This window comes from Rhea americana, unplaced genomic scaffold, assembly GCF_003343005.1.
Source record: "Rhea americana isolate MKP2758 unplaced genomic scaffold, rheAme1 scaffold_105, whole genome shotgun sequence".
Taxonomy (NCBI): Eukaryota; Metazoa; Chordata; class Aves; order Rheiformes; family Rheidae; genus Rhea; species Rhea americana.
In genome coordinates, this window is record NW_028185095.1 from 941168 (window position 1) to 968302 (window position 27135).

General features: G+C 37.3%; 1 protein-coding gene across 11 annotated transcripts in view; it reads right to left on the reverse strand.

Moving 5' to 3' along the window:
* Positions 1-27135, reverse strand: part of QTMAN (queuosine-tRNA mannosyltransferase) — a 187980-nt gene that overhangs the window by 151547 nt on the left and 9298 nt on the right. For 8 of the 11 annotated variants that reach the window (XR_014896281.1, XM_085308504.1, XM_085308475.1 and 5 more), the window contains exon 1: positions 12476-12561. The exons of 2 other annotated variants lie outside the window; for them this stretch is intronic. The gene's annotated coding sequence lies outside the window, so the exon portion shown is untranslated. Of the gene's footprint in view, positions 1-12475; positions 12562-21453; positions 21515-27135 lie in introns of those variants that run through there. One more of the 11 variants, XM_085308441.1, reaches the window with a different exon arrangement.

Genomic DNA, 27135 nt, shown 5'->3' on the forward strand with positions numbered 1-27135 from the left:
CAATATCATTGAAAGTACAGTTGCATCCTGCTCCCTCTTTGATGATGAAGAGTTTTTCTCTGGTGTATGACAAAACATACGAAGCAAAGTACTGATCTGGATGATTTCTGCCAACAGTCAAACCCTCTTGAAAAAGGGAGACAGTATTACACATCTCCCTTACATTTAAGAGAGCTTCTCTAAATTGCATCAGAGTGTGTGCCCTAAGTACTGAACCACTTGCTAGAGTATGATATTCCTCAGTCACACCTTCTTGTGCCACCTGGTTTTCACTGTTGCCTTGCAACATTGCTTTATTCTTCTATAACTGAAAAATCCCTAGATGCCACAAGTCAATTTTAAGTCAACTTTATATTAATGGCACAGTCTAAAGAAGATTTAACTTGTGCTGAGAATCTGAACAAACAGTAACTTATGGCCCTTTCATTCCCAAACATCAAAATCCAAAAGAAATAAAACCTGCAAAAATGTGCCATAAAGTCAAAAGCTCCTGGCTACAGTCAGTTGCAGRCTGCTATGAAATAAAGAATACCATTATGCTATTATATTGAGACTGTAGAGTGAATTTGAAGGTGGGTAAAATGTAATTACTCAAAYTGGAATACATTTAAATCAATGTTAATTAACCAACAATGGTAGAGATAAAGAAATTTAGTGGCCAYCAGAAATCAAAATACCTTTATCCCCCACCAGTAAAGCAAAAGAAGTAAAATGGTCCTTATTACACTGCTACTGCACTGTGGCAGGAAAGGCCATCATCTAGCAACATAAGCAATGGAGCTCCTATAGTAGCATCGTATGCAGTTCTCCAAATCCTTTCATYCTAGCTTTTGACTAGTTGACATTACATTTTGAGGTGTTTTAGCCATAAACTTTGAAGAATATCAGTCCTGACTCTGGTTCACAAAATGCTTAAGCTGTATCTTTTCACTAAAATTAACCATTTTTGTTTGCAATCACAATAAAATAATCAAGACTGAGTTTAATGTTACTTTATGCAATATTCCAGGTTTACACTATTTACCTGAAAGTAGAATTGTCCCACTAAGTCTAACTCAGTATTTTCATCATAAAATTGTGAACATTACTTTCATTTCTTAATGTGATTGGTAAGATTGGTAAGAAGCAGTTTCACTATTACAAATAATGAGGCAGCACAAATTCTAGAAAATGGTAACTTCCTAAGCAAAACTAACAACCTCTTCAAACACCATTTAGAATGTTTTGTTATTAACTATTTCCTCACTAAGTATTTTAYTTAGATTCACAGATATGCAAGACTACTTAATAAAACAGCAATGCAAGTATGATGTTTAGCTAGAGTTTACAGTCATKAATTTCCAAAGTTGAAAAAAAAAAKKWWAAAAAAAAAAAGTTTAAAACAGTAGTGACATTCTGCACATCGATTTCAAAAGAAAATCWGACATTGTACATAGCTTTAAAACCAGTCTTTCAAGCTAGAGGTAGGCAAAGCTTTAATGAGATTATACTAAATAAAAAGCTATGCTAAAAGATGCAATTATTAATGCAAGTAAAACAATACCAGAAACTGCTTCTCGCTCCCAAAATGCTCTTTACATATGTAGCCCTACAGGTTCCAATAGCACTACTTGCATAGGTGGTTTGGGGGGCTCTACTCATTCAAAGCTTTTTCAAGACTTRACTGTGCTCATGAGAAAGATAAATGCACAGGTCTCCTCCCAGCAACTCTTTGTGAAGGACAGYAACATTAGGCAGAGGAGTGGCCAGCTCCCAAGCCTACACCAAAACACAGTTTCTTAGTGTATGCCACAGTGACGCTTAAGGCCTTCATCTGCTGCATCTTGCATGCCTAATGAAGTGTTTCAATTTTTTTCCATGCTGGTAATATGAAATTTATTTATTCATTACTAGGAAAATTATTCTCTTAATCCACAGACTGATCATCACTGGTACACTAGTACCAGTGGCATAAATGTTTATAATCGCTTCAAAAAGCCAACACTTCAGATCATTCCTATTCCTAAAACTTCCAGGGCTTAAGTTTTGTTCAAAGGTATCAAATATCTAATAACATAGGTCCTTATAASGAGTCTAGAACGGATGTCACGGTTTGAAGTGAAGCAGAGTTGAACACAAATTAGTAAGTAACATGTATCATTAAAACCTGCTGGCAGCTCACATTTAGAGTACTCTTACACACCATGAGAAAGCTGTGAACAGTAGCAAGTACCAGGATCTAAGCCAGTTTAATCTAGCTAGCCGAGATGAAAGAACAAAGTCAGAATGAAGCTTTACTGACCAAGATAAGCATTTCCCAAGAATGCACAGTATGTAATTAAGTTGCTGCCATACGGAAATCCTGTGTCACTGCTTCTTCACAGCTACTGCTACCCGTAACACCTAGACTGAAGTGGTACAGGTATGCTACCGTATCTCGAAAATACGCCTTCTGTTTCCTCTATAAAGACCTATCCTTTGATTTGCTTAAACGGGAATATAAAAAAAGCAGATATCCTTACCAAGAAGCAGTAACAGCAGTAACTTTGATACCTGTGAAAACATGACTAAAAAAACAAGAAACTCAAAGAAACAGCTAATTCAGCTTAAAGTTAAGGGGGATTATGGGGTCTTTAACTTATCTGCAAAGCTCTTTCATCCTTTTCTGTGGGCAAGTGTAAGTAGCCATTTTGAACTGATATTACAACCTTGAGACGAGCAAAGTAAAACGATGTTATTTTCCTGCCTTTGTTGTAATTTTCAAAGAATGAACACGAAAATCTCTCTCTCCCTCCACATCTTTTTCTAGTCAAAAAAATTTAAGATTGAGGTTTGGGCCAACTGTCTTCTACCCCCTTCTCTCTCCAAAATGACTATGCAAAAAGAAACACCTCGTACACTTAAATCAGTTGTTCAACGGTTAGTTTAGGATAATTTAAGCTGAACAGAAAGTCTTATTTTTCAAAATTAGGCCATAAATGGGTTATTTGCAGGACAATGTCCAAGTCATCTGTTTTCTTCCAATCCATTAGAAGTTACCAAAATATTACAGGATCTTCCATTCTCCAATTCAAACTCAATGAACTCAAAGAGGCAGGCTTTCATTCACTTACACAGAGACTTTCCTTTTCTTTTTAAAATTCATGTTTGGATCCCTGTAATTCATCCTGTGTCACGAAATGTTTATGGTTTCAACTTCTGTGGAAGATCTATCAGGCTTCAGAGATTGAAGGGTCATTCTTACTGTCAAAATTGTAAGCTTTACAATGATAATTTCATTTTCACGACAGTTTCACAAAAAATATCAGAAATATATGGGTTTTTTTAGTTGCTAGTAAATAACCTGACAAAATAAACACCAGTAACTTCTTGCTGACCACAGAACAAAATTAGCTTTCATCAAATGGTTTCTGATGACTGCAGAAAAAAATAGCTTTCATCAAATTTTAGAATTATACAGTCACATACACATTTTAAGATTATAACCAAATTGTCCATGAATTTGTAACTTGACCCCCAAGAGTTTATTTGCACAAAATGTTTAAAAAACAACAACAAAAGCACTTTAGCACCTTCCAGTACGGAAGATGAAAGCCTATTTTAAGTCACTATTTCCTCTTCAGGCTTCCCTCCTAGCTGCAAGGAGGGTTTCTCATTTCTTTTCTAAACCAGGATGAGCTCAATGGCCTGGTAAGCTTTTTCAACGTTTCACAGCTATCACAGTGCAAATGCTGATTTTACTTTGGGACGTTTATGCCCTCCGTAGGTTAGCAGAGGCCACAAGCTCGGCTGAAGCTGCACATTCCCCCCTTAAGAACGACTTCACTTCACTTCTTCACTCTCTCTGATCAATTAAATAAATGTTATTGATGGGTTGTTCAGTGACTCTGGTAAGTAGACAGTGCCTGGAAAACTACCTAGTGAACCCTCGGGCCTCTATAAAATCTGAGTATTCATCTTCTGAAGAGAAAAACACTGTTTTAAGTTGTAGGATTTCACTTTCAGCTGCTGCTGCATTAACAAAACAATATCTTTATGAGAATATTGCTTCCTGCAGATCTGCACCTCTATACATTTCAGAATGCCTAATTCAGTAAAACAATCATTTTGCATAAGTTAAATATCCCTCAAGTGAATATTTGTCCACATTATGTCCATATTTGGAACATTTCCAAATCCAACCTAAGTCAGATTTAACTGTTTTTAACATGCCCCCTGTGCACACCTTTAAGACATGCTTTGAATGGCCCTATTTACATACAAATACATTTACAAAACACTAAAATCAAACAGAGTGTTTGTATTTTAACATTTACTTCAGCAAAAGCTATTCTGGCTACACCACGCTCCCGACAAGCTCGTTGCCTGTGATGAACTGGTAGCACACTTGCAGGCTGTGGTCAATGCCTGTGCAGCTTTTGTTTCCTAGTAAACATTTGAGTACTTACCTCTATTTTGTCTCATCAAAAAATGTGAGATGATATTGTGAAAAAAATATGCTGGAACAGTGAGTTAATGAGACTGCATACTGGAAATCACCTGAAAATAATTATTAACTATTTACCAGAACTGTGAAACTTCCAGTAGATAATATTCAAATGCAAGTTGTCAAAAAAAAAAAAGAAAAAAGAAAAGAAAGAAAAAACATATAGCCTATGTATAAATATATACGAGTACATGTAAAGCACCAACACTTGTTCTGCAATTGCCTTTTCTTCTGCATGGGGAAAGTCCACGCTACACTGCTCTGAAAAAATTAAAGAAATCTTCCCCCACACCTCAGCCACTTCCAAACCAAAGTGCAGCCTGACATTTGATACATGCACTTTCAATATGCACTATGCAAGTGTGTGGTAAAGTCCTGTTTCAAGATGATGTGAATTACAGGTATGCAGATGGAAGCGCTAGAAGGGTTCTGGTTTCGGTCTCTCAAGTACTTTATGGCTGCAACCACATGATTCAAAACTGTTTGTACTCATTACTGCTACCACTTAAACACAGGATATTCTTCTGCTTGTTACTACATGTAGTACATGTTAGTACTAACATGTACTCCACAAATTTTCAAGAACTACATTTTCATAATTCACTAATAAATACGCATCTAAAAAACTCTAAAAGAACAATGGAAAATTTGAGATTTTTTCCTAGTTGTGAATTTTGCTTTATCATCTGCAATTCTCCAATAATTTTTTTTTTTTTTTTAATTCTTACTTCACTGGTTAGGCTTCCAATAGGTTTTTCTTTTTAAAAAGCACCTTTGTTAACAATGAAATGCATTCAATTTAAGACAGTTGCATGTCCTTTGTGAAAAGGACAAATGACCACGCAAGAAAAGTATATGGATTCAAAGAAATTGCTTTCAAACAATAAAATGCATCAGACGGTATACAGACACACAGCCTAGCCCAGGCGGTGATCAACACTCCAGTTTCATCCCACCACTCTTCCAGAGGGCACAAGGGACAAGTTGCATGGTCAGAAAGTGCAGTAGGAAAGGCTTGCTCCTGTGTATGTGAACTGCTTAAAAGAGAGGCGGCTGGGAGAAGTCCAAGAGAGGAAAGTCCTCGACGGCGCTCGTTCTTCTAGACTTCCAGAGCCAAGAGCACAAACCCCATTTCTTGTTTAAGGAGTCAACAACATCCAAGAACTGTATTTTTACAGGTACCTATTACATTTGTTTCATGTACGGATAAAGTTGAACATTTGTATCGTTTTGGTTTAGGAACACAATTGTGATTTGACTTAAACATTTTTACTTAGAAATACCGAAAAAAAATGTGAAGCATTCCAAACCATCAAAACTCTTATCTAGTTTCAGTATTCACCTAACCTTGAGCAATATTCTTAACATATCATAACACCTTTAAAAACATCTTTAGGTTAGTCTTCATGTCTAGCATGAAACAAAATAAATATATAYATACACACACACATTTAAGTGTTTAAATATATACTGAATTATATTTTAAATATGGGACTTGCACTGACATGATGTAGTAACAATCTACTCAACATGGTAGTCACAGTGGCAYTGGAAATACCTTGATAAAGGCAAACATCAGCATTCAAAGAAAAACACTATGAAGGGTTTCTTCTTTTGAAGTATAAAGAAGTCTCTCTTTATTGCAATTTACATACATAAGATCATAGATATAGATGTAACAAATGGGTAATTTCATATTTGGAACTGAGCCAGATTTTCTGTACTAATGAATGGTTAGGAAGCCTTTAGTGAGTATTATTTAGTTATTTCAATAACAATATTTAACAAAATACATTTTCAGAATACTTTCATTTAGCTAATAAGCAGGCCTACCTTAGAATTCTGTTAACTGCATGCTACTCTGTACTTTTACCAGCATTGCAATGCAGCAACGAAGGAACCAGCAGCAGAGATCAATCGCAGATTTTCTTTTACACTTAMCAATAATGTGGCACTTGCATATCAAAGATCATGTATGGAAAYCACTAAGTCTTAACTGCACAATGAAGTTTGGAGCAGATTACAGATGGTCAGGTTGTGCTTACCTACCCAGTATACACTCGCTACAGGTAAACGAGAAAAATGGAAGTTTGTCACCGTGAGAGTAGTGCCCGTAGCCTTCGCACTCCACAGCCAGCCTTATCTTCACTCTCTTAAATAGACGGACRTCTGCCACCGGACTAGCAATTGCTCTCCAAATACTAGTAGTATTTCAATGCATGTCAACCTTCCTATATTGTTCATCTCGTACAAAATTAAAAATGAAGTATTCTAGAGAAAACATAAATAACTTGAGCCACATTTTCAAAAGGAAGCACCTAAATCTGATGGATTTGCAATGAGACTTGGGTATCTAAAGTTCAGAATCATTTCTGAAAGCAGCAGTTTAGCAAAGAATTAAAAGCCTCTYAAAATCCTCTCCTGTATTTTATATAATATTAATCATATTACTGTCTTAGCAAGATACAAAATCCATACAGTTTATGGTAAAAAGAATATACATTATGTATAACACTTGTGTGAACTAGCGTATCATTCCCATCCATCATCTCATCAAGCAGACTTGGTAATTTTCATTAATTTGGGGATTGTAACAAGGTTTGAAYGGACAGCTTTCCTTCTAAGCTAGGCTGTTTCCTCCTAACCCTAAACGGGGTGCTGTGCTACCTGGCCTCTCTGTCACACACTGGAGAAGATATTACTTTGGGTTTGTGCTTCTGTCTGTCCAGCTCACAAGGCTACTGCAAGGCTAAAGCAGCCTCAGAGCCACTAAAGCTCCTGAACATCTGATCATCCGTTTGCGTAGCTAGAACTCATCCTTTGGCACACCCCAAACATCGAGGAAYGCATGGAAAACTTGTGCAGCCGAGCTGCTTACATCATCTGCGAGCCATTCGGCAATGCCTCTGCCCATGGAAATACCAGCAGGACATTTAAGTTTGGGTTGAAAGCTAATTTGTGCTGCCAAAGTGGCTTTAACAAGGCCAGGAGCTGTTTTTTTCATTACTGCCCCGAAGAGTTTACCAACGTACCTAGACAAGACACAAGCATTATAGGTAATAAACAGATTAAAAAGCGAAGCAAAGAGAAAGAAGTACAGAATATAATGACAAAAAAATGCGTGGTAAAACTATCAATTGAGAAAGCGTCTTAATGTTCCTAAGCAATTTGTGGGAGCAGGGAAGGGTCTGGAGTTCTGTGTTTACTTCTGTAGCTAAATTTAATTAAGTTTGCAACATGGCAGAATTTAAAGCACAGTCAAATAATTAATATTAATCATAAATGAATTTGTAACTAAACACATACATAGCCCTTGACATTTTTCAGCTTGCTGATAATGGGTTTATGTGAATAACTGAAGCCTGGTTTTCCTGTAATAAATTACAATTTGTGACTTCCATCACTTTGTTCAATCTCATGTATGTAGTCTGCCTGGAAGAGATACACTGATATGCCCAAGCTACCTTAAATATCTGTCCATTGTGGGCAATAGATGAAACATCACCTACAAATTGCAGCTGTCATAGCACATGAAAAGCTTCCTCCAGCATTTCACTCTTTAGTAATACCTAAAGAAAACTCCAGAATTAAGCTTTTGAAAATTCTATTTTGTCAACAACTTTTTTTTACTTGGCTTTGTTATCTCACATGGTAACTGACTGCCACTGAAAACGATCAAACTATGCATTGATTGCCTACGTCAGATTCAGAACGACATACCATTACTTAACCGATTGCACTTTGTAACATTTTCAAATACCAAAAACCTCTTATACAATTTATTTACTTCCTAAAGAGTAACTACCCAACTCATAGAATTTTATAATATTTCTGATCTTTTTAAAAGAATAGGTAAAACAGAAAAAAAAGATTTGACTATAAAAAGCAGTTGAAAAATARCTTAGCATGACACTTCTAGAATTAAAAATTGCCTGAAAAGCCTAAGTGCTAAGAACAAAAATAATTACATTAGTATAAGGAGACAGTAAGATGAAGGAGGAAGAAGTACCATAAACTAATAAAAACTGCATTAGAATAAACAGACTGCAATAGAGCAATCTCCATGTTTGGAGACCTCCATATAATGCTATTACACTGTAAGATTATACAGCCAGCACAGTTCTGATGCYTTGAAAAGTCAAATCAACAAATCAGGACACCAGAAAAAAATGTCAATATAAGCAAAACAATCTAGAAATACTTGAATTTTTTGCTGAACCATAAAAGCTTACACTGGAGTCATTCCCTCACCACAGCCTATAATAGTCTGTTTTTATTAATTGACCACATATTTTAAATTAACACACAGGAACTTAAAACCTTTAAGCTTGTTACTCCTCTGTCAAATTTAGTTCAAGTTGGCTGATGAGTTCAAAAGCTATTGGAAAAGAAAGGGAAAAGAAGGAGGAACAACGCTGACACACCAGCTTCTTCTTCYTTTTTTTTTTTTTCATTCTTTTTTTTAAACAGACCAGGCTTAAAGCAGTTTTACATGCATAGAAACTGCAAAGATGAAGCACTAAGCTCTCCCTAAGAGATGAAGGGCTTGTTTCAAAGTTAGAGATTTTGGAGGGGGAAAGGCAGCATCCCTTAAAATACTGACTGAAACATACACTACACGCAAAATTCACAAGTTCACAAAAAACAACCATGGTTTCATGGAGAGCAGAAAAATAACATACAAATTCATTCAGTCTCTTAAACTGGAAGATCCAATTAACTGTATTAATTCTCTCGTGGAGGAAAACTGATCTTGTCATCAAAATTATAAAGTATTTCCACTGCAGTCTCAATTACATCAGTATTCATTTCGACTGCCATTAGCCTGACCTGTTGAATTCAGAGTATTTCCAAATTCTTCGACACTTTTTCCATGGCAGTAGCACTGTAAATAGGAAATATATGTCTGAATGGCCAGACATCATAGTCCTCTCTTCCTACGTTGCTGCAGTGTCCACTGAGGTTTGTCGCTGATGTACAGACATATGAAGATGGTCTACCTGAATTATAAGTACAGTACCATCGTTAATGGACACACTTCATTCAAATTTTATTATTTCTCACTTCTGTTGCTTTTCAGTTGCAACACTTGATCTCGGGTTTTGATTAAAAGGGAGAAAGACAGAGGTAAGCAATCATGTTGCTAACACCGTCCTGAGATAAAAATCCTTTTCTGATTCCCCAAACCTGTTACCCTGTTAGACATATCATACCTTCAAAGTGCACTGTGACCTGTATCACCATTTCATGGGCAAGCACAGGAAAAAAAATCATTAGCAGACATGTACCAAAAATCAAGAACTGCACACACATTGAAGTGGGCACAGAAGCCAATCAAGTTTCCCTTTCTTTACAGGGCCAGCTAGGGCCRAGTCCATGCATAACCAAGACAGATGAGGAAAGGTGGTCTCCAGATTGCACACCCTGAACTCTTTACTGTAGTCTTCACTGCCAGCTCAAATGTTACGCAGAGAGAAAAGGAAAGCAGTTTAACTTGATCCATCAATTATCCTCTGAAAGGCAACACCTTAACAAACAGTTAAGAGTATTAGCCCACAGCGTAGCATGAGGCTGAACTAATGAATCTACTCTCAAATTGGACATGGAAGCCTACAAGAAGAGACAACATACTGCAAGATCAGGGATTTCAGCATCCTGACTCTCTATATAGCATTACTGGCTATGAGTCACTTAGCTCTTGTGTATTGCTTTTCTGTCTGCAGATCAAAGAACTACACACTTTCACCTTCTCATCTAATAAATGAAATATTTTACTAAAGCATCAAAACCTGCATCCTAAACTGGGACCAGTAAAATACCAGGCTGTGCTGCTCTGCATGTACATGCATGCATGTACTTTATGAACACGCATAAAGCAGTTGTGGACTTTTGTCTGTGGATCTTGATGGCAAGCAACACATCTCCTCCGGGCGTTCCATCCACCGCAATCCAGCAGACAGGTGATAAAGTGAAGTTTGCCAATTTCTAATAAGATTCTTTTAAATCTGAACAGGATTTAAGGCTATATATATATGTACGCACACACATATATAAAATATTTAATATGTATATATTATCTGGTCTAATTTCCTAACTGTTTTAGGCTATAAAGTTTCATCCAAATACTACATCCAGTACTACCCCACCAAAATACTTATCCCACGTATTTTTCTTACTCCAGAAATGTCTACAAAAAACACTATGTTTGCTCTAATGCCAAGACAGACAAGAGAGACCCCAGCATCACCTAGGCCCATGTTCATCCAGAGTAGGTAGGATCTGATCTGCTGTTAAGCAAACGAACCTAACAGGTGAAGAGGCTGGCAAGCTTCACCTCCTGTCCACCAAGCGCCTGCCAGCCTGACCTGTCGTTAAACACCCACTCAGTAGTAAGTGCCACTGTCAGCATTACTAAGCATCTCTGGAAAACATATCAGCCAAAAAGAATTCAAGACAATCTGGTCTTATAGTTCTGCGTAAGTTGAACTCAAAATCTTATATATTTGTCTACTTCATGGTTTCTTTTCTGTATGCAGGGACTGCACTAGCCCGTTCGCTACGAAATTACAATCATCACAGATAACCCTCTCCAAGTCCTTCCTTGAATCACAGGATAGTTGAGATTGGAAGGCTCCTCTGGAGATCATCTAGTCTAATACAACTACAGTTATACTATGATTTGATTTTTGAACTACATGACTAACTGTACAGTGCTTTCATTACACATTTCTCCACTATTCTTTGCATGATTTGAAAAATATAGTAGGAAAAAGTTAAAACTGTCAATTGTTATGGGCCCATGAATACACGRGACACCCACTAGCTGTACTCTTCCTCATCCCTTTAAAAGCACATTTTTAATTTTTGTGTGTGTCTCAACTCCATGTAATCAAAGTTTCCGCATCAAAATACTGTTGAAATGAGTTAGGGGGAAAAAAAAAAACACATACACGTGTGCGCGCGCACGCACACACAAATGCAGAGAGCACTTTAATATAACAACATAGGCCGGACACACAATGCTATTATAAAAAGATACAGCCTTGTCTCACAAAACCTTCTTATCACAACACCATAACAACTAGCATTCTTTAATTTTATATATTTCTACTTTTTTATATATATATATATATATATTTGATACATATAAACACACACACATACACTTTCAAGCTTTCAAGCATTCGTTGACACAAGACCAAGTTAACCTTTACTCTACTATTTTATCCAGGGCTAAATCCACCATGACATCCTTTTTGCCTCTTAAATATAGAAACTTTCTGGAAGTCTTCCAGTACTTTGAAATATGCACAGTTTACAAGACATACAACAATTAACATGAGTGGTTCTAGAGGCTCCTGAGACAGTTCTCTAAAGATCCTACGATATGATGTCCAGATCTGTTTATTTAATTTTTTTTATTTAATATTTAATTTCAGAAATCACTTCTTTACCATCTTTAGCAAAGTGGATATGAACTTTCTATTCCAAACACAAAATGAGATGGAAGAGGAGAAAACAGAATGAAGTGTATAAAAAAGCAAAATATTTAAAATATAACTGCATTAAAACATCACAAATTTATGCTCAGTTATGTCTAACAGCACTGACCATTTTATGAAACACACATAGAAAATGACCATTTCACCCTGCAGATGGTTGTCTTGGAGTCACAGGACTAGATGCATTAGATAAAAAGATCACAAGATTATGATGTTTATATGCCTGAAAGTTGATATCTATTCACTTTTTGATTGCAAGTTAGATGGTGTGTTTCTACTTATTTTTCAAAATGATAATGTTTAATGTTTTACTTCAGTCTTCACAAAAGAATTTAATTGTAAGATTCCTAACATCACCATATTTGTCAGAGAGCTTCCAAGCTTTCAAAGGCACAGTGGAGAAAGAAGATTAGAGAATATTTATAAAAACATTTATGCAAGCTGGCAAAGTCCGAGGTACTTAATCACTGTACACTAAAGGAAATATTTTAAATAGTTCCTGAATCACCTGCAATTATCTTCAAAAGCTCACGGAAGACAGGAAAGCTCCCAAGGACACCAAGGGCTAGCACAAAAACTATCCTAAAAAAGAAGAAAAAGGAGAAACAAAGGAGTTACAGAGAAGTCATCTTTACTTCCATAATAGTAGGTTACCTGAAGGAATACTTAAACGATCAATTTGTACAAATCTTCCCACTCAAGGCTGGGAAATCACATCAAATTAATCCAATTTCCTCCTCTGACAACAGCCAAGAGGAAAAGGTAGGAATTCTGTATCTTGACTTTAGCCAGAGTATAAACATAAAACATAAAGCATGAACATCACAGGACAAAAAAACTGCACTGTAGGAGTAAGTGCCACTAGTTCACCCTGCTGGCAGAATATTTGAAGTGGGCAGAAATCCATCCTCAGTTCAATGTGCTTCAGTATTTTCATTAACGGCTTGCTGAGCATACCCTTAAATGCAAACAGGTAACACCGTGCTCTGGGAGGTATGCAAGCAAATTTTTAATGCATCTTCCACTGAAGTGCCATCTTTGATTGACAGTTCGAGCCCTAAGAAAGAAATTGTTTATTAATAATTACATTGTTAAATACTGATTCACGTTCCCTTGGAAGTCTGTAAAATCAAATTAGTTGTTTTTAAATACTAAGTCAGAGATGGTTCAAAGAAGTTTCATTCTGCCTAAAAACAGGAGATGAACAATTCTCAGGACGCTTTTCATATCAAATTTCTCTACCTCTGGTGTATCTGTAGATCAGAGGATCTACACGAAAGCAAAGGATGAATGTGGACTGGGGGGGGAGGTGCTTCCACAAAAGCTAGAGGAAGAGTAATGCAGCAGAAGCCTGAGACATAGGCAAAATTAGGAGACATCTTGAAAGGAAACACTTAAAAGCAGGATCTGATTCCAGAAAATCTGCCGAAGCCACATCAGTGAAGCAGCACTGAGGTCCTGGCGCTGCAGAGAATCACATCTGCCCGGAAGACCCTCTGTCCTCACAGATCTCCTGCTAATCTCCACCATTTCTGTGGCCCAGACCTTAGTTTTTCTGTAATGAACCTAAACGACGCAATAAAAAAGAAAGAAGCATTTCTCTGCATAAAGTCCACACAATTGTGCTAACTAATACACAGGTTGTTCTGCAAAGAGATATAGCTCAGCCCCTTGTTTTTAAATACATAAGCATTTTAAAAAGTTATCAGGGAAGTAGCCAAATACTTCTCTAAGAGCTGTTTATACACTATGGTTCTTCAGCAGCCAGTTAGCAAAATGCAGAAATAGGAAACCTCTGAAAACTTTTCTTTTTTTCTTTCTTTTACAACAGCTTGGATATGATTTTTAAAATTACAACCAAAAGGAGCAGTACTACAATCCCCTAGTTATATTTTTCCCAGGATTTAGTGTCAAAAAGCATTTAAACGATGAACCCTTTATTTGAAGATGATTAATTATAATGCATTCCATTTGGGCAATAAGATTCAATATCCTCCTCTCAATTACACAAAAAGCACACTCCTGGTTTAAGATTAAAAACTAAAATGTTGCCAAAAAGAAATTCTTGTCTCTTTCAGATCACAAAAAGTATCTATTTAGACACAGTGAGATTGCTAGAAAAACCTAAGACTTTCAAAAAGGTACTATTTTGTACACGTGGCTTAGCTACAAAGTCGAAACAGAAATGACAACGGAGCTTAGGAAAGTAAGCCTTTCTGCCAATGAATTTCTTGTAAAGTCAACAATTATAATTTATTCTGATCCTTTGTGTCACCATATTAGTAGTTATTTTTCAGCAATCCCAGAGCAGCAACAAATAATGCCATAGAAGAGGACTGATATAATTACATGCTGAAAAAGATAGGCCAGCACCCTTACACTCAAAACTACCCTCTGTGGCTCCTTCATACCCCATATGTTGCTAATAAAACTGCTTGAATCATACCTATGAGACAGTTTTACTGATATTGTATCAGGTCCCTAGGTTCTTTGTATGAGATACGATGTCACTAGAACTATAACTATGCAAATTTTGTGATACAGGATCCCACTGGACACAATATTACATACGTAATTCGCCGTATGAAACTGTGCATTAACAATAATTCTAGTGTTATATAAATGAAACCCCTATGTTTACTGAAAAGCTCACTACACTACAATGAAATCAAATTTAAAAAGCAATAAAAAGCAACTGACATGTTATTCGTAGTAAAGATGGCAACACTGCTATTTTTCCTCAAACATAACGTAAATATTACTTTGTGTTCATTTGATAATGTTTTACAGAAAGTTTTAGTGCTGACACTAAACAAATAGAGGTAAACATTTCTCCACCCTCAACAATATTAATTAGGGACTTAAACGTAGGAATCTTCTGAGCCAAATTTTCAGGAATAACCATGTAATTTTCAGCATGCCGAACTGTATTCAGATATAACTTTGATTCTCAGTTTCAACTGATTATTTTTAAAATGTTAAGTATTAAAAATTGCAGCAATAAAGAATAGCAGCTTGAGGACAGAAGCACGTCACACCGAAGCACCACAAAGTCTCATCATCTGGTCAGAAAATGCCTGCGTTCTCATTCAGGCTCTTACTTTAAATATCTACATGACCTCAGGTAAGTGATGTTTCTTTCCAGCCCGCATCACGTGAATTAGGATCTTCTACTAACTTTTCCTGCTTAAGAATATGGCCAGGGCTTTATACACCTGAAGGAGGACATGTCTGTCTTAAAGAGCTTAAAAATCAGTGTAGCTATCTTTGAGAACAGAGAACAGAGGTACAATAAAAACTCGGACAGCACAACAAAGCTGGATACATATTCTACTTTTTTGTGTTTCTGGCAATATTTTTCCCTAATCATTTTAGGGAACTGGAAAGTACCAGAGCTTGTAAAAAGAAGTATGTATGTATGTATGTATGTATGTATGTGTATGCGTGTGTGTGTATATATATATATATTATATAAATATGTATATAATATTATCTATTTTATATATACATACTTATATAAGAAGTATGCATATGTGTGTGTATGTGTGCATATATATTTTTTTTAATCTGAAAAAAGTTAACAGGCTAGCATTATAAATGGAGTTTGGTAGAAATTCAGGCTTAGGAGAGGGAGGCACACGATTTCACACAGGTGCTGTGAGAATTAATAAACCAGGAAATTTTGTGAAGTACTGTGTACAGTAAGTTGTTTAATACAGAGAGGAAAAACACACAGCTCAGTATTCCCTTGAAATACCAAAAAATGCCTTTGCCTCCAGACAGAAAACATAAATGACACACTACAACTAGCTGAAAAGTCTCACACCGAGAACTACTGACTTTAAGTGATGTACAGTTTTATTCCATGGAAGTACGAGTTCTAATCCATCATTCAGTAAACAGACTGATGAAATGACTGTTTCTTATAAATATATTTCATATGTTTCTACTACAGAGGAAGTGCTTTAAGTAGTAACTTTACATGAATTTTTCCTTGATGTCATACTAAAACTATATTAGTTTAATTCTCCATTAAAACAAACAAAAAACCTTAGGTGACATTTTATAAGCTACAAAGTTTGCACTGTATCTATAAACACTCAACACTTTAGTACTGGTGCTGAATTTTATCATCATACAATTCAGAGATAATTATATACCTATTTTCAAAGTTTGAAAAAATAAAACCCCCAAAACATGGCACAGAACTATTAAAAAAGCAACTTATTTTTAGAAAAATCATTTATGTACATGTTTAACAGTCTCACTGACTTCAGCATTTGCACAGTGAGACAACTCCATGCTTCAATTTAAACATGCTCGTAAATCCTTCGCTGATTCACAGCCAATTCACCATTATGTTAAAAGTTGATAGAATTAAAAAAAAAAGAAAGAAAGAAAGAAAAAAGAAAGCAACAACTCCGCCCTCAAAGAGGTTATTAGAAACCCTGTAAAATTTGCAACTTGTGCATAACCTGGAGTTTACTGAACATATGAATTCTACAGCTAAGACGCGTTTAAATGAAATTTCAGTGTGGGCAAAAGAACTTCTGGGAAATGCATTAACAGAGCTGTACAGCCCCTATTTCTCCATCCTTGGCAGCAGTTGAACACACAAATTTGAAAGTAGGAGCCGCTAAGAGTTAGATGGATTAAAGAAAGCCTAAAGATGAGAAGCAGCTTCCTGGACAACCTGTTTCTCCTATCCTTTACCTGGACAACTAGACGGCCGCTGCGCAATGGATCTGATGTGCCAGGTCGCGTGGTGGCCACAAGCCCAAGGGACTTGCTGCTACTTAGGTGCGCGTCTCCTAGCAATACTCCTAGCTCCAGCTCGGTGCGAGCCCTGCCAGACCTCGGCTGCTTCCACGCGTTCACAAGGTAGCACACGCAAGCTAATAAAGCCAGGCCGAGCCTAAATTGGCTCTGCACGGAACAGGCTTGTGAGCTTCTGCAACCATTTCGCACCTAATTTACAAAGTAGATTATCTATCCACATGTCACTGAGATCTAGCGTGAGAAGTGACTAGGATCAAAATTAGTTAATTGATTAACCTTTAAATGAAACACAGAAAGCAAGGGTAACATGCCAGAAGAATTTCGAAAAACGCGTTGTTTTCGTTGCGACCCATTAAGCTGTCCAGTACCGCCGAAGGATTAACGAAAAACTGCCGAGCAACACCACAGAAGGCGGCCGACTCTCGGTGGACATGCCAACACAAGACGAAGCGCAAAGACCTTTCAGCTAGTAAAGTTTCAAGCCAGTATGTACAAGGAACTGCAGGGACACGTGAACTTGCCAACTTTGATTCAGAAGCTGAGTGTATATGATGTCCACTCATTTCAGTAATCCCTCCCTGAATCAAAGACTTTCTCTGCTGCTTCTCCATAACAATACAACATAATCATTATTCTCACAAAGTGACTATATGCTGTTTCACACAGAGATTTAGTAAAGGATAAAAAAAAAAAATAATAAATAAATAAATATCCGGAATTGAAAATATTTATCTTAAACATGACACTTTTTCTCTCACAACAGAATCAGTCAGTAAGTATGCTATACATCAGGATTATTTCCAAAACTTTACTTGTTAAGCAAGGCTTTTTTTTTTTTTTTTTTTAACTCGGAAGTCCAGGAAGAGCAGAAGTAAATAAGTTTCTAAATAAGTAACTTACATGAACACTTTTTTAACACGACCAGTGAAAACATTTCATAAAATTGTATTTACAAGTCAGAGCTGACCTCAGGCACCACATGCAGTACGTAGGAAACAACCTACACGGATATTGAGCTTGATAATACTATACAGGGGCAAATTTTGCACACGGAAGATGAGCTCTCGAACAAATGTTTTCCAATGTATTACGCACGCAAAAAGCTTTTTTTCTGCATCAAGAACTGCATGTCATATTCCTTAAACTGTTTCTTTTCTTGACCAAATACATCGTAGACAACCTACAGAGGATGTTCCTGTGTTTATCTTTGAAATTCTCATTTACAGTTCCCACTAATACTGAAAAAATGTGATTTTTTTCAAAAAAAAAGAAAAAAAAAAACAGCCACGTTTCAGATCCAACTCCCTACACTTTTGTTCTAGAAAACAGCAGGAGTAATTAGAGACTTCTAACACTAACAGAAGTGCTGACAGCGATTTTCATTGACTTTAAGCACGGATCCAGAGCCCACAGCAAGGCAAAGACAACCAGCAACACAACTGGCTGTACAAGGAGCATCGGCAGACAGACGGTTACGGCAATTACGCCAGGCTGCCCGGCGCCACGACCCGCTCCGGGCAGTACGCGCTGCAGGCAGCAGACAGCACCCAGGCCGGCTCAGCTCCTCCAGGCGCGCGACGAAAGCCCGGGGTACGGCTTTGTAATACGCACTGGCACAGTCACAGCCGACCCCACGTGCAAAACCACAGGCTACTGGTTGGCAAGTTCATTTTATACACATACACATACTGGGCATTCTCTTCAAGATCAATAAAAATACATTCAAATAAGGATAAAATGGACAACTGAGCAGGACCAAGTAGGAAAACTAGTAACTCATCTCATTTAAAACGTAAGTGCAAGGAAAAACAGCAATTCCACACTTTCCCAGAACTAGACCTACTTATGTACAAATTACTGGTGATACTATATATGACATTCTTGACTGACTTATCACTCAACCAAATCAATCTTTCATACAGCGTACTTCACTCCTGAACGTGAAAGCTCAGCAGCTCCTTCTTACAAGAGAGGGTTAGGTGTACATATATAATCTCACARTCCATATACTCTCTCCATATATACAGATTCTTAGATCTTTTGATCTATTCAGGAACTCCATTAGGTGAAGAAAAGAGACCTGGTCCACAAAAAACAAAATACTTTCAGTCTCTTCCCAATGTTTGCWTTTTCTAGAGTAGAGCCACTTTAGTCCACAAGAACAAATTAAATATAACACAGATTTGGAATATAACATTCTAATATTGCCCTTGGAATTAAATACGATGCAGGCAACTGCTTAGCAGTTACAGAGGCTAAGCAGTTCCAAGTGATAACTGTAATGTTGAATGTATAATCTAATGTCCATTCACTTAGATTATATGAAGTACCATACGAAAATCTCCTGTACCCATTTTAACTCCACGAGAAAAAAAAAAATCATGGGTTTTCAGGCTAAATTTAAGCATTTCATATTTTTTGGCTTAAACAGGAACAGTCTTTGCACATAGTTAAAGAAGCCTGGGGCTGCACAGTCCATTACAATCTCAGCGACTGGCCTCATCATTCCCTGTGATAATGTGGCTGGAAAAAATAAGGTCAACAAAATTTCCCTGTGCCCTTCCAGCTGTGGGAGGCAGAAATCAGCCTATACCTCAGAAGAAAGGGTGCTACAAAAGGGGAACCTAACATATAAAACACAGAACATTAACACAGAGCACAGACCTACTCACACTCTTGCTTTTTGTTTGTATAACTGATTCCAGTATAGCCATTTAGGAATGTTTTATACTTTAATCATATAGCAATAGCTTATTTCTGAACCTAATTTATAGTGTAAGGTTTGCTTATTGAATCAGAAGGAAGTCATCCAATGCTCAGGCGTTGTTCTTGTTCTCAAAGCACCATGCTCCAGAGACAAACTGCAATTCATCACCCGGGCTTCACTGCAGCCTGCCTTGAATGCAAAAACACGAAACCACACAGTATGGCTGAGGAAACGCGGGTGCAGAATGCCAGCTCTCTCACTGGCAAACATCACTTATTTTTACCACAAGCCACAGTTATGCTAGTTGTCCCATGGAGAAAGACAGTCTTTTCCTCAAGACTGTTGTCTTCTAGAATAGAAAACCCAGACTGAAAACTCGTATTGCAGCTTCTGAGCCTACAAAGTTTCCGTGCAGTGCTATAAAAGACCTTACCTTCCAGGGTTCAGTCTACACAACTTGGCGTTCAAGTCACATGCCCACCTGACATTACACTGGCAAATGTTGTCAAGGCAGACCTGCTCTACAGTAAATTCCTTCTTCTATGCAAGTCTCCCAGAATAAAACAGATTTTTTAAAAAGAGGACAAAAAGCTTCTGAAATTTACCAAAGGACAGGATTTTTACTGAATTTCCTCAATGATCTCAAAATAATCGGAAGTTGCCCTTCAATTAAAACCCATGTAAGCAAAATCCACGGCAAACAGCTCAATGCTTTGTTCTTACATTTTCAAACTGTTCTAAACTGCTTCCTCTGAAAAGGACAGCTTTTATCTGGCCAACTTTCAAAATAAGGGAGAATATGAGGAATTTACAGGGGAAAGTATTTRGTGGACAGAGGGGGGAAGGGACAAGCATGACAGTTTTAACAGAGCAAAGGAAAAAAAAATGTAATGCAAATACATGCTTCCAGAACCTGGAAACCACGTTAACATGGAAAGCAGCAGCTTCCTGTTTTGTTAGCACAAAGACGTCTCTGAATCAAAACCTGACTTCACTGGCTAAAGATGCTTAACTAGTGCTAACAGAAGTTATGAAAAACTAATCAAGTTCATAAAAGGGTATGTGGAAAAGTAGTATTAGGGCAGAATGGTGGCTGATCCTCTGATCTTAAATGTGTGGCAAATATGGGAAAAGAGAGAGAGATTGTTACAGCAGGGAGGTTAAGACTGAGACTGGCTCAGTTAAGTGCAKTATCTGTTAAGTGAAAGCAGCCTATCACACAAAAAAGTATAGGTTGGCAAAAAAAAAAGATATTTTAAAAAGAATTCTTTCCTTTTTACTGGAAAGCAAAGTTATCATAGATAACCATAGCATATGAATGCTATAATTTTAATTTCTACATTAAAATCTTGTAAGTTGTAAAGGGTGTTCTCTCTCCACGTCTCCTGAATGATTGGAATTCAAGGACCCAATTATACTTCTGATCTCAAGGACTACCAGTTAAGGCCTCAAACACCGTAAAACATTTATGCTGGGCAGACTTTCATTCCAAATCAAGGAAGTAAAAAGGAAAGACCTAATCAGAAGYAGAGACCTTCTTCTCGATAACACAGTACACTACTACATTTTCAAACAACTTTATTAACATTTGAGATTCAATCTTTCCCACATCCATTAATTCTCTTTAACCTGTTCAGCAGAATGACCTGTATGAAGGAGTACGCTTTACTGCTCTGAAACCAATCTCATTAGATGTTCTCATGAGTCAAGGCTAGAGAAAAAAAATACACATGCAAAATGGAGACTTTAAAATAATATAGCAATTAAAGAACTGATATTCTGTAATGCATTAATGTACTACTCCTTGAAGGGAAATAAAGGTCAATAATTTAGAGAATTTCTTTATTATTTTTATYGACAACACAAAAACGTGTATTAGCTCTGTGTACCAGAAAGACTGAGTACAGACATATATTAGTTTCCACAAAAGTAAATAGGTAAGAGTTACATGCAAAACCAGCACATAACAGCACAGCACATTGTTTTATAGGAAAACATACCTCATTCATGAATATGTCCAAGTCCTAACTTGAGTAATATTATCTAGTTCATGCAATCTAACATCTGAAAAGGCACACCTGTGGTGAATGATGAGAATCCCAGAGTCAAACTTCTCAGTACCAAACTATTTTAACCACCTTTTCCATTTTTGCAAAGACTAACTGCAGGAACAGGATTCAAATAATTATAATTTGTGGCTTTTTAACATCAGTGGTAATCTCTTAGACTAGCTCTTTTATATTCCATCACATGTTCTTCCAAATAAGAACTATCCAAAAATACTTGGTATGAAAAACTAAATGTTCCCAGTGACAACTCTGATCACATCATTCTTCACACATGAACATTAAAAGATGCAACAGCAGCAAAAAACACTGGTTATAACTTCAAGACTAAGTCCTATAGTAACTTTTCAAACTGTCGTTCCTGAAATTCAAATAATATGTTCATTGCTTTAATCAAAATTTAGTGAAGCACAGTTTGTATTGTGCTGCAAGCCAAAAAGTGAATGTTCCTGATTTGAATCATGGATGGATGAAGCTGGAAAGTAAGTTCTGAAAATCTGTAACTGTTCTGACACTACTGCATGTACATTACAAGTTCCCCCTATCCATTTCCTAGGCTTACTCTAGACCTTTTACTACCTTTGAAAAGTTTGGTTGGTTTTGCTTGTATGTTTGCTTTTTTAAATGAGTTCCTTTTATTTTTCTACCTAACCAGAGGAAACCATACAGACAAAAAAGCCTCGGCTGAAAAAAAGACGGGAGCAAGGTAAGAATGAAGGGACTGCAGTGATTATTGGAGTTGGATTGGGGTTGAGGGGGAAAGGAGGCTGGTGAGGTTTTTAAAGTAACATTTTAGTAAAACTTGCAAGGAATTTCATCTTTAGCACAGAATTTTGAGGTCATTTCTTCCTATTATCTACCTAAGTAACTATTCTGCTATGTAATGTTCCTCTTACTCAAAACAYAGGACATAAAAGGGGTGAAATTGTGGTCAGCACTGTAAAACACATGCACAAGGAAGGGGAAATGATCAGTAGCCCTCCCTCTTCTCAATCTTAGATGAATTCATCTTCATCAGGACTGTTTTCAATATTTCACAGCAGACAAACACATTTTTCTTATGAATCCTACAGCGTTCATTTCTCTACCCCATACGAAGCCTTCACAAAAATTAAACTGTTCTGATACCCAAAATCAGATATTGCCAGCGGTGTCTTAATTCACTTTAAGGTCCAGTGTCTCCAATAGCTTAGAAATGGGAGCTTTAGACAAACTTCTGGAGGTTATTTTGTTTTTGKTTTTTTTAAGAGGTATTCCATATTTGCCTGTTGCAGACTTTCTTCCCTTTAAGTTCTGTATATTTAGACACTGGTTTTGCAGTTAGAATAAAGTCCCAACTACGAGCCTGTTTTACTGTTCAAAATCTTCTAAATAYATTTTCCAAAAAATATATTATAAACCTTAAAGTCAGTCTTTATACACACAACATACAGAGCAAAACACTGTATGAAAAAATGCAAACACAGGTCTACATAAGTCTACAAGATGAACATTATTATTTTACTGTAGTGTAAAAACTGGCCTTTAAAAAGCACATGTGACATTTCACTGTGTGATTATCTCAGAGCCATTAGGACCACAAGCTCAGCCTCCTCCTACGAACAATGGATTTTCTACAAAGAGCCTGCAGGGGTAAGGAGAAACCAATACTGATTCTGGAGCTTCCCAGACGAAGTCCAGACCACTATCCCAGGACAGATGGTCTCTCATCACATGCTGCAATGACTTGCAGCAGAGAGAGAACAGATGGAGGAGCCCTGACCTTTCTGCAAGCTAACAAGGCTCAAACTTCCAGGTAAGGCAACATCAGACATGAGTGAYGGCTTTTGTTTTTAAAGATCTGACATTTGATGCTTTAAGACTAAAGTCCCCTTTAGCTAGGAAACTCCTTTGTTAAGCTTGTATTTCTTTCTTCACATATTGTTTCATATGGGATAAACAAAAGTGAGCTTTGAACTTAGGTGATTCTCCAGAGGAGTGCAGGAAACACCTGGAGATCTTGCAAGATCCTGGACACTAATACCACAGTAGAAAACATCTACGCACTAACACCTTGAATATCAAAAGAAGACATCAGACAAGGTGTCTAAGTTTGGACGTATGATTTTTAATTAGAAACAATTAGAAACCTAGATTCATTAGGCTTGAAATCATACAGGACTTCTAGAGAGTCCACCTGCAAGATTATCCTTACAGAAAAGTACAAGGGCAAGTGCAGAGTCCTGCACCTACGGAGAAATAACCCTAGGCACCAGTACAAGCTGGGGGCTGACCTTCTGGAGAGCAGCTCTGCAGAGAAGGACCTGGGAGTGCTGGTGGATGACAAGCTGACCAAGAGCCAGCAATGTGCCCTTGTGGCCAAGAAAGCCAACGGTATCCTGGGGTGCATTAGGAAGCGTGTTGCCAGCAGGTCGAGGGAGGTGATCCTGCCCCTCTACTCAGCCCTGCTGAGGCCTCATCTTGAGTACTGCGTCCAGTTCTGGGCTCCCCAGCACAAGAGAGACATGAGGCTCCTGCAGAGAGTCCAGCRTAGGGCTACAAAGATGATCAGAGGGCTGGAGCACCTGCCCTGTGAGGAACAACTGCAAGAGCTGGGCCTCTTCAGCCTGGGGAAGAGCAGACTGAGGGGGGATCTKATCARTGTGTACAAGTACCTGAAGAGAGGGTGTCGGGGGACGGGGACAAACTCTTTTCAGTTGCCCCGTGTGACAGGACAAGAGGCAATGGGCAGAAACTGAAGCACAGAAGTTCCTCCTGACCGTGAGGGGTAATTTCTTCCCTGTGAGAGTGATGGAGCCCTGGCACAGGTTGCCCAGAGAGGTTGTGGAGTCTCCTTCTCTGGAGATMTTCAAGGCCCGCCTGGATGCAACCCTGTCTACCATGCTCTAGGTGACCCTGCTGAGCAGGGAGGTTGGGCTAGACGCTCTCCAGAGGTCCCTTCCAACCTTACTGATTCTGTGATTCTATGAAACTATAAAGTGACCATGGACTTCGCTGACAACTCTCAGGACTCCCTAAATAAATACTCCTCATGCATTAAAAATACACTCTAAAACACAGCTGACAAAGCATTTTTGTAACAATACACCACTAATTCTTCCAATTCATTTTTATATATATCCGTATGTGCATCTGTACATGAAAACTCAGAAAAATAAAAGGTTAACGTAATAGCTAAGATGACATTATTAGCTGCAGCACAGAATTTTTTTTTTTAACCAATGTAGAGGAATAAGAACAGTATTTCTGTAGATCTGTTTTATCAGTATCTATAATTGTCTCTGTATGTCTAAATCATCCAATAAGCTAAGTAATAATTAATTCATCTCAAAATTTTACAAACACTTACTACTACACACTGCTGATAGAGGTTTTCATCCAATAAACACTAAAACTTTCTCAAAGCAAGATATATAGAGGCTTAGTCACTATAGCATGTAACAGAATTACAGAAGTTTTCAGAGCAGCTTACCGTAAGTYCAAAGATGTATTATTTCCCAGAACAAAACAACACATTTCATTTTTAAGATGTTTGCTCTCAGTATTGAATGACACTGTCATATACCTGAAAGGGTTCCTTAAGCAAGCCAAATCCACGCAGCAACTATTTCTCTATGCTCTAAGTATGCCAACCAAACCACATGCACACGTTAAAAAAAATGAAAAGCAGGAAATAAAGGTAATGTCTTAATGAATCAACAGCTTATCCTGATTTTGTAGGGAACACATTAAAAAAATAAACATTGAAAATCCTGGCCATATATTAAGGCAAGTCTTATACCCAAACAATTTGATAGCGTAACACTGTTTATTAAGCCAGTATTTTCCTAAGTTATGATCTAAACAGAATACTAGTCAATTCACCAAAAGATATCAAAAACATTCTTTTATTACAACYGATCCAAGTATCCCCCTTGAGGCTATGGCTATCAGAAAGCATTTAGTTAGCTCCCAAGCCAATATTTTTGTACTCGTATTATTATGAAACTATAACACATTTTCAATAACTTTTAGCTTTGCTATACAGAGCAGCAAATAATTTCCCAGAACCCTCTGAAAAATCTGACATGCGAAACGATTCTCTAGTCAACTTGTGTGTTATTAAGCCGAAAAAATGTATACCAGATCATTTGATCACTGGAGGGAATGGAAAAGTATTGGGAGCTTCAGGACAGATGGATGAACTTCAGATCATATGAAATACTACTACCAAGGCTGTATTTGAAGAAAAATGTGGAAGTTCATGAAAGCGCCCTGGGTGAGAATACTTTGGGTTGCTAAGAAACATCACCCCTGATGATGGATGAATTAAATTGTCTCAGTTAGTAGAGCCAATTCTAGGCATCCCTCGTTTATTAGTAGAATGTTTCCTTTTACTGGTAATTTATTTTAACAGCTATATACAAATAAAAAGCCCTACTTTTAAATGAAACTGAGAATTTCAAGCTTACATAATTAATGCTAGAAAACAGAACAGATTTTGCATCTTGAATAGAATTCAGTAACTACATTTTTAAAGTTTACATTTTWAAATGTAATGCTAAAAAGTCAAAATGCTTTACAACTTCTTTCAGGATAGTCAGCAGTGAAAGATACTATTCAAATTCCAAAATAACTCTATAAACAATTCCTGAAACAGCCTACTGATACAGAATATTAGCTCTTCAAATATTTTAAAATATGAAACAATATCCAGGTAATCAGATTTTAAATATTACTTTGGAAGGAAAAGCATAGTCATTTGTTGTATTTCATTGTGATGATGCCAACATAAAAACCAAGCATGAAGGATGCAACACAAACCACCCGTTTTTCTCATTTCAAAGTTACCTTCATGTTATCCAGTTTCTATTTTACTTACAGGATGTTTCTTCTGGAGAATATATCTTTCCACTTACTATGACACACCTTTCCATTTCTGAGGTACACATTTGCAGGTGGATGCTGACAGAGCATACCTGTTTTGTCTGCCKTTTACTGCTTATTGAAGTTCTTTCAGAAAGGTTACAGCTGCAGCAGAAAGCAAGGCAACTTGCTTGCCTTTTCCCATCCACTACCCAACAGGTTAGAGGAAATTCCTTGGAGTGGAGAGAGAGAAGCAAGTACATCTCACCTGGTACAGCCTCGAAGGGCAGGATGCAATGGCAGAGGAGAAGTACAGCGAGCAGGGACCCACGGGAAAAGCCGAAGACTGGACTCCTGGGATCAGACATACAGTTACCGCTCAAGAATGATGGAAAGGGGCTGAATTGTCTTAAAAACCCAGGGAGGACTCCATAGAATTTGTTGCAACTCAGAAATCAATAGATTTGCTACACTGAGAAAAAAGCCAAGGGGAAGGACCCATTTAGCAACAACAYAGTGGGCAAAGCGGATATTCCTTTAAAATGCTTTTGTCTGACTTTATGGCTTTGTTTTTTAATGTCTATTATTCTAGATTGTGCTCTAATAAAAATACAGTTAGAAGCTCCAGGTTTTCAGCACTGAAAGGAGAGTTCAATTTCAAGAAAAGGCTGAAAAAATACCCCCAAATTGTGCTTTGGATCCCATCATAGCTTCCAAGTCAGGAATTGCTACACATAGTTAAGTGTTGAGGCTACATTCAGAGCTAATCAA